Genomic DNA, 15,198 nt, shown 5'->3' with positions numbered 1-15,198 from the left:
CAGGATCTGATCAGGAGCACAACACCACATGCAAATCATTGCAGTATAGCAAAACTAAAAGCTGAGATTGTAGTTGGAAGAGATAATAGTGAATCCCTGAACCAGTTCTGGAGGCAGGAATTGGTGTCATCTGAGATGTTGCCCATTATCCAGTTCTGAGCCAGACCAACAGGACAATCTTCAAATAGGGGTGGTACAGAAGAACAGGAGCAAAGAACAAGTTTGGAAGCAAACAGTAGCTGTGTAGCTCTGTTCCCAGGAGCAGAGTGGGAACTCAATTGTAGATTCCAACAAGCATGTATACTTTTAGTGGTATAACCAAGGTAGGAGTACTAGATTAAAAGAGAACTTGCAGATCAGCAACTCAAGACAGAGTCTCCCAGGAGGTTAATAGTAGTTGACTCCAGCAATAGACTACTACTAAAACTTCCATCGAGGGATAAGCCAACAGACCCAAACCTGGGTCAGAAACTTGAAGAGCTCAGAATAGGAAGGTGCTGAATTCTCTGTCCCAGATCACATTAGTTTGGGAACAGTGAAAGCCAATAGATATACAACCAGAATTGTGAAAGCAGTAGAAGGACATAAGAGGATGGAAAAGTAGGCCAGACATTCCTCTCCCAGAAGTATGTGTACTCTGGCATTAACAAAGTCTCAAGTGAAGCAGTAGATTGGAAGAATAAGTAAAAAAAAAAGAAATCTCACCATAAAAAAGTTGTTATAATGCTGAGGAAGCTTAAGACAAATTGAGAGAAAGAAAATTGACTTGAAAATATCTACAAGGAAAGTTTCAAAGAAAAATGCAGATTAGACTGTTAACTTAGAAAAAACGCAGAACTATTAAATAGTCATAAAACCACTCTTTAATCAAGGGAAAGGGGGATGAGGGCTACCTGGCCTCTTTTGCAGAGCTGCGCCTTGTGCAGAGTCTAAGAAATGAACACTGCTTCGCTCTGCTCCCTGATCCCCCGGGAGTGACACTGCGCTAGATGATGACTGCCAGGAACAAAGGAAATTGGGGAACTTATATACCATTTGGGAAAATCCAGGGGCTGGGAGAGATGATTGACATTATGCTGGTTAGGATCAAGCTTGGGAAAGGAATCATAGCTAGAGGCTAGGGTGTAAGGAAAGGGGCTGCTTACACAATGGATACTCAAGGATGGTCCCTGCCCAGGTGTCTTCCTAGGAAAGGGTCCCTGATACAATGGGGAAGACTACCCAAGACAAAAGGGTATTTAGCATTTACCCTAGGGTCCATTATTCAGTCTGCAACTGCTAGTCTGAGATTCCCTTCAGGGTGGATTCTCCTGGGAACAGGGAACAAGCACAAGCTTTGGGGTCTCCAACCTACAAGCTATTTCTAAAACTTGGGGTTCATCAGATCTCACTAAGCCACAAGTTTGGGGACTCTAGATTTTATGTCGACACACACATCCAATAATTTACTTAATAAGTATTTAATGAATGAATCAAAGAAAATGTTGTCTTTATAAAACAATTATTGCAAATCTTGTTCCCTTAAAAGTAAGAGAAAGTAACTTCATAAAACTGCAAAATCCTAAAAGGAAAAGACAGGTTTTCTTCAAGTACTTCATGAATAACCTTAAAAAATAAAGCAAGAATTTTAAAATGAAATTTAAAAGTCCCAAGGAAAGAACTGGAAGGAAAATAAATAGCCTAGAAAAGAAAGTGCTAAGCCATACCTAAGAGATGAGCTCCCTGAAAATTAGAGCAGGCAAAATTAATAACTATGAGACAAGAAATAATAGAATAAAATCAAAATATTGAAAAATAGGAAATATTAAATATCTAATACCAAAAACAACTGACCTAAAAACTAGTCAAGGAAAGATAGTTTAAGAATTATTAGATTTAGGGCAGTTGGGTGGCTCAGTGAATAGAGAGCCAGACCTAAAGGCAGGAGGTCCCGAGAGTCCAGATATTTCCTAGCTGTGTGGTCCTAGGCAAGTCACTTAAGCCCAATTTACATACCCTTTACTATTCTTCTGCCTTGGACTCAATACTTAGTTTTGAATCTGACAAAAAGTAATAATTGAAAAGAGAATTATTTGACTCCCTGAAAACCATGATTTTTTTTTAAGCCTGAACATGAGGGGTGGAACCAAGACAACCATAAATTAGAGTCAGCCATCCAGCTGAATTCTCCCAATATCCCCCTCTAAACAACTTTAAAATAATGCATTGAGTCAAATTTTGGAGTGAAAGAGCCAACAAAAGTTTCATGTGAAACATTTTTCTAGCCTAAGAAAATTTAAGAGATTAGTAGGAAAAGCCTCTGACACCAGAGTGGAGGATTGTTCAGAGCCCACACAAGCAATAGTTTTGACACTGACTGCAGCAGAAACAGCTTCCAGAATTCTTAGCCCAGAGGATAAGGGCATTAGACAAAGAGACAGAAAGAGATTACCAGGCATCCTTTGCTGACCATGGGTACAGCTATGCTGATTGGCAACTCTATTGTGTATATGCAGTTCTGGATTTCGCTTCTGGGTAGAGAGGAGTGCTGGTGATTTGTCATAAGGGAGTAGGGTTTGTGGTCTCAGTTAAAAAGCAAAGAGGAGCAAGGACTGCTGCAGGGAATCAGAGGCCCTTCTTAGGTAAAGACCAGAGTGCAGACTAAGAGAATTATGACCACATCTCTCCCAGGAGGATACCAACTTGGAAACATCAAAATCTTACATATTCTCAAAACTGGCTCAGAAAACAGCAGCATGAAAAAGCCTGAAGCTTAAGGCAGTAACTCCCCACCTGTAGGTGTGCAGAGTCCAACTTTAACATATAATTCAGTCAAGAAAAAGCCTGGAAAAATGAGCAAACAACAACAACAAAGAATTTAACTATAATAAGCTATTACAATGGCAGGGAAGACCAAATGATAAAACTCAAAAGAAGACAATGTGAAAACAGTTACCTTTAAAAGTCTCAAAGAAAAATGATAATTGTACATATGCCCAATAGGAATTCCTGGAAGAGTTAAAGACAGAGATATGAACAGTAGAAGAAAAATTAGGGAAAGAAATAAGTGATGCAAGACAATTGTCTTGATTTGACAGGTTGGTAAAAGAGGCACAAAAAATACTGAAGAAAAGAACACTTCTTAACAGAAATGGCCAATTGGAAAAGGAAGCACAAAAATTCCCTGAAGAAAAGAACTTTTTAAAAAGCAGAATTGGCCAAATGGAAAAATAGGTAAAAAAATTTCACTGAAGAAAATAATTTCTTAAAAAATAGAATTGGGCAAATAGAGGCTAATGACTCCATGAGAACTGAGGGGAGATCATTTAAATTGAATTACCTGAAAGCCATAAAAAGGGGGGGCTACATATCATATTTTAAGAAATTATCACAGAAAACTTTCCTGATATCTTAGATCCAGAGGATAAAATAGAAATCCATAGAATTTACTGATCACCTTCTAAAAGAGATCCCAAAATGAAAACTCCCAGGAATATTATAGCCAAATTCCAGAGCTCCCAGGTAAAAGAGAAACTACTTCAAGCAGCAAGAAAGAAAAAATTCAAACACTGTTGAGCCAGAGTTGGGATCACATAAGATTTAATGACTTTCACCTTAAAGGAACAGAGGACATGCATTGGCAAAGTATTGGCACATATGCCTAACTGACATGGGGGAAACAACTCCATTCTCTCTCTTCCCAGTGCCCAAGGGCATTTTTTGCATGCTCTGCCCCTCTGTCCAGCTGCCTAAAGAGGAGACTTCCTCCCTCTGCTCTCTGTGGTAATGCTCACAGACAGCTTAAAGTTGCAGTTTGGGCACATGAACTTGAAAACCTTTGCCTGTACTGACATAGAATATGATGTTCTTGCAGGCAAAGGAGCTAGGATCACATCCAAGAGTGATCTACACAGCAAAATTGAATATAAAGCTTTGTGGGGGAGGCAGGTAGATTATATCATTTTTAAAAAGGACTTCTAAGTATTTCTGATGAAAAGACCAGAACTAGATTAGAAAATTTGACATTCAATTAGAAGACTCAATATAAAAAGTAAACATAAAAGAGTTATCGTAAAGAACACAAGGTTAAACTATTTATATTCCTATTATGGAGAGAAGATACATGTAACTCCTAAGAACTTTATTATTGTTATAGCAGTTAAATGGAATTTACATAGACAAAGGGATGGCTGTGAGTTAAATAATATAACTATTATAATGGAATGATCCCCCAAAAATGAAGTCATGAGAAAGAGGGATGCCCTAGGAGAAGGCAGAGATAGAATGGGGAAATTTTTCTCATAAAAGAGGCAACAATGATGAGATTACACAGTGGAGGGCAAAATGGGGAAATAGCAGACAAGCAGACAATGTTTAAACCTCACTCTCATCAGAATTGGCTCAAAGAGAGAAGAATATATATAGACATCATTTGCATATTGAAATATAATTTAGCCACTAGGGGAATAGGAGGGGAAGGGGATTAAAGAAAGTGGGGGATGATAAAAGAGAGGATCAATTAGGGGAGTTAGAAACAAAATATGCTTTTGAGAAAGGACAGAACAAGAACAGAAAGGAAGAAACAGAAGAAAATGGGATGAAGTATGGGATGAAATTGTGCATTATTCCCCAGCATACATTGATTAGTATTAGTCATCATAGATTGGAAACTTCCTATAGAAAATTAGTGAAAGTTAGGTGCCCTTCACTAGGGAGAAATCAATCTATCCTTATGAAAAATAGAGAAATTCCCCTCCCCAAGCTCCATTCATATATTTCATATTCATTCATATAATAATTCATATATATGCATATATATACACACACATAAATATAAACCTTTAATCTTCTCTAATGTTACAAAGATAGTTTTGGTTCTCATTCGAAAGATTTTGGGTGTCCTAATTCTCATGAGAGAAATTTTGAAACTTACAAATTATAATCTTGACTATGTGTCCTAAATGTTTCAGCCTGAAAGAGCTTGGACAGGTATAAATTTTGACTCAACTGAGAAATTACAAACTTGAGGAATGCTCCCATAGGCTTGGAAGCATTGGGAAAACTTAAGGAGAATAGAACAAGATAAAGAAATATGACATACAAAATCATTATGTCACATTCAGATCATGGGAAAGAGGAGAAGGTATTATGTTGGATCCCTATAAATTCTGAGTTTGAGCATCAGTGGCTACTGCTTCTGAGAGGTCTCTCCAGACAGTGTTCATTCTCTCTCATTCTCTCTCTCTCTCTCTCTCTTTCTCTTCCCTCCTCCCCCTCTCTCTCCCCTTTTCTGACAGCATCTTATCAAGCCCCTCCCCAGAATTCCACACCACACAAAGGGAAATACACAAGTAATTATGACTGAATGTGAATGGGATGAGGTGACCCACACTACAGAATGGATTATAGCAAAATGGAATAGAAACCAGAATCCAGCAATGTGCTGTTTACAAGAGACACACTTGAAACAGAAAGATGCATTTAAAAATTAAAAATTAAAATTAATAATTAAAATGTTTTCAGAAAATAGAGCTATAACAATTCATTAAGAAATTATAATAAAAACTTCCTAGAACTATTTGAACTAGAAAGCAGAATAAAGGTAAAAATAACCTACCAATCACTTCCTGCAAGCATCCAGAAAAGCAGTTTAAGTACAAAAAGGCAACAGAGTCAAGATCACAAAAACTTGGCAACTTTCACTAAAAATGAGAGATCTGGGAATGCAGTATTTCAGAAATCAAAAGAGATAGGCTTATAACCAATACTTTACCATATAATTTTTTTCAAAGGGTATTCAAAATAACAGGTACGTTGGTTCTGTTCTCATTGAAAAATAGAAAATAAGAGGAGAGTCAATGTCATACAACAGAGTAGATTATTTTTCAAAATTAGAGAACATGAGATTATACAAATGTAGAGAAGAGGTAGGAGTAATGGACACCAAATGAGTCTCACTCTTTACTCTTCTGGTTAAAGTATCGAACACACCAACAGGGGCAGCTGGGTAGCTCAGTGGATTGAGAGCCAGGCCTAGAGACAGGAGGCCCTAGGTTCAAATCTGGCCTCTGACACTTCCCAGCTGTGTGACCCTGGGCAAGTAACTTGACCCCATTGCCTAGCCTTTATCATTCTTCTGCCTTGTAGCTAATACACAGTATTGACTCTGAGATGGAAGGTAAGGGTTTAAAAAAAAAAAATAAAAAGATGAACATACCAACACCACATAGTTTTGTATGGAAATGCACCAAACTCAACAAGGAAACAAGTGAGGATAGGGAGATGGGAGTTGAGAGAAGCTAATACTGGAAAGGAAAAAGACAGAAGCAAAACAAACTTCTTGTTCCTGAAGTAGAGGACTGTAAGGAGAAAAGCAAAACAAAAAGCAAATAATTAGAATTTAAGGAGATGCCTTAGATTGCCTCATAGAAAACTGATGGATGATAGGGTGCAGCAAAGATAGCAATGTAAGGCAAGAAGTCACCTGAAATCTCCCAAATTCACCTCCAAAAATTATAAAATAATGCCTCAGAACAAATTCTGGAGGGGCAATAAGGTGACCCAGTGGATAAAAAACCAGGTTTGCAGACAGGAGGTCCTGAGTTCAAATCTGGCTTCAGACACTTCCTAGGTCTATGACCCTGGACAAGTCACTTGACTCCAATTGCCTAGCCTTTACTGTTCTTCTGCCTTGGAACTGACACTCAGTATTAATTCAAAGACAAAAGGTAAAGATTAAAAAGAAAAAAGAATTCTGGAGCAGCAGAACTAACAAAAGAATAGGGTGAAACAATTTTCCAATAAATCAATACAAGGTAATTTAGAAGATCATCAGGAAAGGCCCATCCAGTAAGTGTAAAAGTGAAATTTGGGAGATGCCATCTAAAAGTATATATATTTTCTATGGACACATGGGAACTATGAAACTACATTTCCCGTGGTCCAACGGGTTTCCGGTTCCGGTTCTTTGGGCGTGGGGACGTCTGCATCACCACACAGAGAACAGTTTAAAATGAGAGGAAATCCAAAAGTAAATCCTTTTTTAGCTCTTTAGCTCTCCTCTTTGGCTACTGGGCGCAGGAGGAGAGGGGAGGTAATTATGGCTAGGCGGCAGTTTTGAATTCTTACAAGCGTGTGATCTAATGACTTTATCAGCATGGCTTTAATTAAAATACTAATTTCTATATTTATATCAGTCTTTATCATTTTTAATTACAACATAAGATGGGAAGGAAGTCCAGCTCAAACAGTATCTGGATAAGCAAGCATTGAGGCCCTGCATCTCCATTGCAAGAATCTACCCCAAGAGCAGATCTCAACTTTAATATAAAGTTAAAATTCATGAATTAGACTAGGAAAATGAGCAAAATTCCCCAAAAAATTAACCATAGAAAGTTACTAAAGAAAACAACATTTAAAAAATGAGAATTGGAAAAATTGAAAAAAGAGGTACGAAAGCTCACTGTAGAAAATAATTTTGTAAAAATTAGAATTGGGCAAGTGGAAGCTAATAATGCCATGAGAAATTAAGAAACAACCAAGCAAAATCAAAAGAATGAAAAAATGGTAAATTTGAAATTTCTTTTTGGAAAAATAACTGGCATAGAAAATAGAAATGAAAGAGAAATAATTTAAGAATTATTGGACTCATGCTATTTCTTACACTGGGCCCCAGTTTTGGTAACCATGTTTCCTACTGCAGCTTGCAACGGTTTACCCTAGCTCTGGCTTATCTGGGCTCCTTCTTTGCCCAAGGACCCACTACTTGTCTTACATCCTATCACACCCTACTCCTACCAGGTAGAGCCTAGGATGACTCTGGGGTGAATAGTGGCAACAAGGTGGCACAGTGGATAGAGCACCATGACCTGGATCCATGAAGACTCATCTTCCTGAGTTCAAATCTGGTTTTAGACACTTACTAAATGTAGGACCCTGAGAAAGTCACTTAACTCTATTTGCATCAGTTTCTTCATCTATCAAAATAGCTAGGGAAAGAAATAGTAAATCACTCTAGTATCTTTGCCAAGAAAACCCCAAATGGGGTCACCAAGAGTTTGACATAATTGAAAAATGACAGAATGAAAGAGATTACAAGGTGGCCTGGTCATACAGCTCCCAAATATCCAGATTCCTGGATGTCACAAGAAGGGGATGGAGAGAGGACCTAGCTCCTTTAATGAGTGAGGAACCCAGAAAGGATTGATAAGAGGCTTAGGAGACTGAAATGAGGGAGTTCCATTCTAGGTGGGAAGATTCAACATCTCCCTGTCCCTGAGGAAGTTAGGGTAAAGGGTGAGAAAGGAGCTTCATGGGCAAGCCAGTGGGCAAGACATGCTGGAGGGCATGTCTGTAGCACTGGCCATTGTAGGAAGAGGTAAATTGTTTGTATGGTGGGTAATTGCAGGTGGGTCTGAGTCTTTCGTTGTATGTGGGTAAAGGAAGAAGAGACTATCTCCACATAGAAAGAAAATGAAGGAAGGAAGGAAGGAAAGCAGGAAGGAAGAGAGGAAAGAAAGCAGGAAGGAAAGAGGGAAGAAAGGAAGGCAAGAAAGCATTTGTAACTTTTAAAAATTTTATCATTATCATAGTAGTTGAAAGAAGTACACATAGACCAAGGAAATTGTAGTGAATGGTTTCGAATGATATGTAAAAAAAAAAATCAAGGGATGAAAAAGAGGATTACACTGAGAGAAAAGGGAAAAGAGAGGCAAATGGGTTAAATTATATCACATAAAGAGACATGGGAGGAGGAAAACACTGCAGAGGAGGGGAAGATGAGAGTGGTGGTGAGCAATACTTAAACCTTACTCTCATTGGAATTGGCTCATAGAGGGAATAACAGCCAGATTCATTGGGATATAGAATCTTATCCTATAGGGAAGTAGAAGAGAAATAAGAAAGGTGGTGGTGGGGAGGAGAATAATATAAGGGAGAGGGAGTTGGGAGTCTGTGTGAGAAAAAGACCCTAAAGAGAAGTAGGAGGAGAATAAGAAGGGTGGTGATGAGAAGGAGAGTAATATAAGGGAGAGGGAGTTGGGGGAGCAATTAAAAGCAAAAAAAAAACACATGTGGAGGGACAGAGTGAAAGGAGAAAGAGCAAGATTAAAAAGGGAAAACAAGATGGAGGGAAATACAAAGATGATAATCATAACTTTGAATATAAATGGAATGAACTCATCCATAAAACAGAAACATATAGCAGAGAGGATTAAAAACTAGGATCCTATGATATGTTGTTTATAAGAGACACATTGAGGTAGACACACATAGAGTAAAAGTAAGGGGATGGAGTAGAATCGATTGGGCTCCAACCAAAATTTTTAAAAAGCAGGAATAGCAATTATGATCTCAGACAAAGCTAAAGCAAAAATAGACCTGGATAACAGGGATAAGGAAGGTAATTACACTTTGATAAAAGGTAGTATAGACAATGAAGTAATATCAGTAGTTAATATACATGCATCAAATGCTATAGCCTCTAAATTTTTAAAGGAAGAATTAAAGGAGCTTAAGGAGGAAATAGACAGTAAAACTATATTATTGAGGGACCTCAACCTTTCCCTATCAGAATTAGAAAAATCTAACCAAAAAATAAAAATAAACAAGAGAATGAAATTTAAGAAATTGTAGATTTAATAGATAATATGGAGAAAAAATTGAATGGGTATAAAAAGGAATATACTTTCTTTCTTTTTTTTACATTTTTTTAAACCCTTAACTTCTGTGTATTGGCTCCTAGGTGGAAGAGTGATAAGGGTGGGCAATGAGGGTCAAGTGACTTGCCCAGGGTCACACAGCTGGGAACTGTCTGAGACTGGATTTGAACCTAGGACCTCCTATCTCTAGGCCTGGCTCTCAATCCACTGAGCTACCCAGCTGCCCCCAAAGGCTTTCAGTTATAACAAATCATGAAGAAATTGAAGATTATTGAAAAGCTGACTCTAATGAGCAAAGTGCTCCTAAGCCAGACTTATGGATAGATTTCTAATATTTCACATGATTGACTTCTGAATCCTTTAATTGGTGCCAGTGTGCTAGAAAGGATAAGGTTTCACATGAGCCTCTTATCTGGTTACCTGGCAGTGCTATTGTGTTACTGTCTGTTCCTTTTGGTTGTCAGTACTGTTATAACTTCTGATGTGCTGCCTGTTTGGTTGACATCCCACAACCCCCATTCCTATAATCCTCAATAAAATCAGTTCAGTTCACTCACTCTCTGACCATCTGAGGAGGAGCTGACAGGCTGACATGATCTCTGTGCCTCTTTGTGTGTTTCTTCTACCAATGTCCTTTATCTCTTAATTTTTAAATCTTCCACCCATACTCTCCCAGTTCCTGGCTTCCCTTCTAGATGCTTAGACCCATGCAAGAAGATCATTAAGTGGCTGGACCACTTCAAAATGTACACAATTACAAAACATTTTTCACAAAAATAAAGTTGGATCTAAGCAATTGGAAAAACATTAATTGCTCATGGGTAGCCCCAGCTAATATAATCTAATGATAATCTAATATTAATATAATAAAAATGGCATTCCTATCCATATTAATTTACTTATTCAGTGCCATACCAAACTACAAAAAAAAAAATACTTTATAGAGCTAGGAAAAAAAAACAAAATTTATCTGGAAGAACAGATCAAGAAACCATCAGGACTTCTGACTGAGAATTACCTGGAAATTAATGTGAAGACAGAGTCTTGAGGAAGCCCCTGCCAGGGCTGAGCCAGACTTCACCAGAGAAAGGCTGGTAGGCTTGTTAGGAATCTGTCTCTTTATCTACATTTACAACTTTGACTCTTTCTACCTCTTTGTAAATAAAGCTGCTAAAAGTCATTTTGACTTAAGCTATAATATTTTAAAATTAGGGACCACAATATTACTTTATAACTCTCATATTAGCATAAAACCCTAAATTTAAATCTTACATAAAGCACATATTACTATCCTAACAAAGTTCATTGATTCTTGAAGATTGACTGTATCGGATGGGTGGCTATGACTAAGCTGGGCTACTGGGCTGCTCCACTGCTAAATTAGTGTTCTACTCTTGCAAAAAAGGCAAAGACCATTAACCTGAGCTGTTTATGGTCTAAATGTGAGATCTTACTATTCCACTATCATAGTAGATACAGAAGACCAATGAGTGTACATGTTACTGGACAATCTAAATCATATCTTTTTGATATTCCAGAGAGGCAAATAAATTAGTTTTATATGATCAAAGGCAAAAAGAAATGCCAGATCATTAAACATTTATTCTCCTGCAGTGCTCATGATAAGTATTTCTAAAAAGAATGCCATGAAAATACTTTCATGTTTGCACATCAACATCTGTTGCAGAAAATGAGAAATGAATGAAATTCTACAAAGAAAATGATAAGACTTTCCAAATTCAACCAACATATACTTTAAGTACCCAGAAAGTACCCAGAAGGGCAATGAAACTTTATTGGAAAATAAGGTTTGGTATAAGAAGCAAAAGAGGACAAAGGGTTATAGATTATACAGAAGTTTCAGGCATAAATTAATTACATTTTTCTTTGATAAAAGTGTGGAGATGCTTTGTGGGAAGATAGTAGAGTAGGACATCAGCTTTCTTGCCTTCCTAATATTCTGTACAAACAACCAAAATGTAAAATCAATCCACAGAATCAAGGCTAAAAGTGGCAAAAACAGACAGGAGTTGGGTGTGAAGCTGAATAGCCTGGAAAAACTAGGGAGGGTGGTTTCTGACTTCCCTGGCCTCAGTCCCACTGCCATCAGCCCTGGAGGCAGGAACTGAGCAAATGGAGTAGAATCAACAAGGTAACCCCTGAGGGCAGAATTGTCAACTGTGTCATTTAAAATTATTTTAAGCCTGGGAAGACTACCTCTCCCAGGGCTACCTGCTACAAATTACCCTGACACCTCCCACTTCATTTGTGACAGGTATTGGAGAAAGAATAAAAGAGAAAGTTTGGCGCCTTTTCAGGGTTGTTCTCTGCTCTCTGGAGCCCGGAGGCTGGCTGACTCTCTGATCCTGGACTCTCTCGACCCTTTTCCCCTACCTAACCTTTTCCCTTTCCTAATCTAAATAAAACCTGGCTATTCTAAACCCTAAGTTGCTCTCTGATGTTTTATTTCAGCCCCGAAGGGCTCTGGTCAGTTTCCCTCTGCCCAGAGAGGGACCACTACCTTCCTTTCCCTTCCTCTACCTTCCTCTCTTTTATCTCCCATCCATCCTTCCTCCTACCTTCCTGCCTTCATCCCTTCCCCCCCTCACAGTTTATGGCAACCCAGATGGACCTGAACCTGCCTTCCTGACTGCCTGCTGACTATCCTGCCTGTCTTACTGCCTAAGGGTAAGTGAAAAAATTTTCCCACCCAAACCCAGCCCAGTGGGGGTCCCTTCCCTCCTAAGCCCCTGCCAAGCTCCTCTGCCTCAGCAGAGGTGCTAGATCTAAATCCCCCCCAGCCCAGCCAGCAGCCTTAACTCTAATCCCTCTCACCCTTTTAAAAAACCATCAAGGATCCAGAAAACCTCCCATCCCTCTCTGCCTTCCACCCACCCCAGCCTAAATTCTCCCTACTGCCTTCTACTAGCTCCAATCTCTCCCTCTGGAGAGATTTTGCCTTTTAAAAGTCAACACTAAAAAAACCCAAATACTAAAAAAAACCCACTTCCTTGATTATCAGCCTGATGGCTTTCATTGCCCATTTTGGCTTTCTATTTCAGCTACAGAGATTTCAATGCTCCCCTCTCCCTTCTTCCTCCTGAGCTGCAGTGCTACCTTGGCCACTAGAGGCCAGCACTGAGCACTCAGTGTGCTCCCCCCTCCCTTTTTTCTGGTAAGATGCAGTGCTACCTTTCTGCCACTGGAGGGCAGCACCAATAACACATAATATATAGCAAAACCTAACAAAAAAAAGAATTTTTTTTTGCAGTTTAAACTAAATCAATCAATCAATCAAAAATCATAAATAAATATACCTAACAATCAAATAAATAAAGAATTGGAGCTAGCTAACTAAACAAATAAATCAATAGAAGCCACTCAACATGCTTGCTTCTATACAGGAAAACTTTTGGGCTTTTGCCAAATTGAAAACCTTTATGGTTTCTGAATACCTCCTACTTCTGATGCTGCTAGGGAATCTAATTTTTCTAATCTTCAATATGAAGATGGAGAAGGCTGCAAATCACAAAATGCAAGCCAACATCCAAGCAGCAGTATAAATCCAATTGGACAATTTCATATACTCTATGCACGGTGCAATACAAAAGGAGGATTCCAAATTTAGCAAGGCTGTTCCCGAAATACTCAGAGAGAACAATCCTATTTCTCCTATATCTCCTGAAATAAAGAAGGAGACAGATGTAGCGAAACTCCTCTCTCATCTTGTGCATCTTTTGGCCAACCCTCCATACCCTGCTACTTCTCCTGACACCCTGTCCTCTCATGTCCCTTCTCCCAGTCCACAATCAACCCCAGTCCAGACCATACTGGTTCCTACCAATACTGCTGAGACAAACACAAAACAACTCAAAAGATACATACTGCCATGGTAAGCACATAAACATCTCAAAAGACCTGTTCTGTCATGGTAAACACCAAAATGACTAAAAAGAAACCAAAACCACACTATGATTCTGATTCCTGTGATGGCCTTTTCCCCTTAAGGGAAGTGCCTACATTAGACCAATCTGGGGATGTGATAAATTTAACACACCATACTCCATTCAATCCTCAAGATATCAAAGAATTTTAAAAAGATGTTCCAAATTATAATGATGAACCCATAGCTGTAACAAAAAGGATGGAAGACCTATTTTTCCAAAACAATCCTTCCTATAAGGATGTGGAAAAATTACTCAAGATCTTCCTGACATAGAGAGAAAGAAACAATATCATCTCTCATGTAAATAAGGCCCAAGGACGAAATGCAGTACACTGGCCATATGAGAATCCTCATTGGAATTACAATGAGCCTGAGGAATATTTGCAGTTAAATAATGCTAGGGCTACAATATTAAAGGCAATGGAAGAATGTGCAGAACATCCAGACAACTGGACCAAATTTGATCTCCTAACACAAAATGATGATGAAATTCCATCTCAGGTTATGAACAGGCTTATTGAATTGGGAGTTCAATATTTGGACTTGGATTTACCGACAGAGCAAGGCATACGACAAATAAGGCAACAATTTGTAAACAATTCTAGCAGAGTGGTCCAGGATTATTTTAAGATGCATTGTCTCATATGGCCAGAAATGGATCTGGACGAATTAAGGAGAATAGCTGTGTATATCACTAAAGGTCATGAAGAGACAAAAGTACAAACTAATGATCTATTGGATACATACAAAAAGAACTAAAATCATTACAAAATAAAATAGAAAAGCAGGAAAGAGGGCATGATGATAATACACCAATACCACTTGCCTCTCTCCAAGAGTAATTGTCAAACTCTGACCTGCCACTTCTGTAACAGGAAGGGCCACTTTATAATGCATTGCAGGAATCTGTTACCAGTAATTAGGTATAATAATAACAACTACAACAATTTCAGGAACAATACTAATTCCAGAAACAATAACTATCGGAACAATAACTATAGGAATCACAATTTCAGGACTGATAATCAGGCACATAACTCACAACAAATGACACCACAACTATCTTCAAAGTGGAGCTTGCCCACGCACCACTCAGGGTGCTAATGCCCCTCAAGGGGGAGCCAAAGGAACTAGAAAAATATTATGAAGGTGTACAGGGGGGTGGGGAGGCAGTGTTGGGACATGGGGATCAGATGATGCAGCCTTTGATTTTCCACACCCTGATAGCCTGCTACCTGTTGTCCCTATACACTGCTCCCCATACTAATGAGCCTCATATGACACTGAGAGTTGGGGACCCTTATTACAATTGTCTCCTGGACATTGGAGCTTCCAGCTCTGTATTGAGGAGCACACCTGATTCATCTTGTGACTCTATTGGCTCTCTAAAAGTACTATGTGTATCTGGAAAACCTCAACAGGTCCCAAAACTTTCTCCTCGCATGGTAAGTGTGGGACCCCTAACTGTAGAGCATTCATTTCTTTTAATGCCTGGGTCCCCTATAAATTTGCTGGGAAGAGATCTTTTATGCAAGCTTAGAGCCACAATAACCTGCTCTCCAGTTGGCTCTATGTCATTGGAAATACATGAGGAATCTTTAAATTTGCTCCCTG

Source organism: Gracilinanus agilis, chromosome 1 (genome assembly GCF_016433145.1).
Source record: "Gracilinanus agilis isolate LMUSP501 chromosome 1, AgileGrace, whole genome shotgun sequence".
Classification (NCBI taxonomy): Eukaryota; Metazoa; Chordata; class Mammalia; order Didelphimorphia; family Didelphidae; genus Gracilinanus; species Gracilinanus agilis.
Note: the sequence above shows the minus strand (reverse complement) of the source record.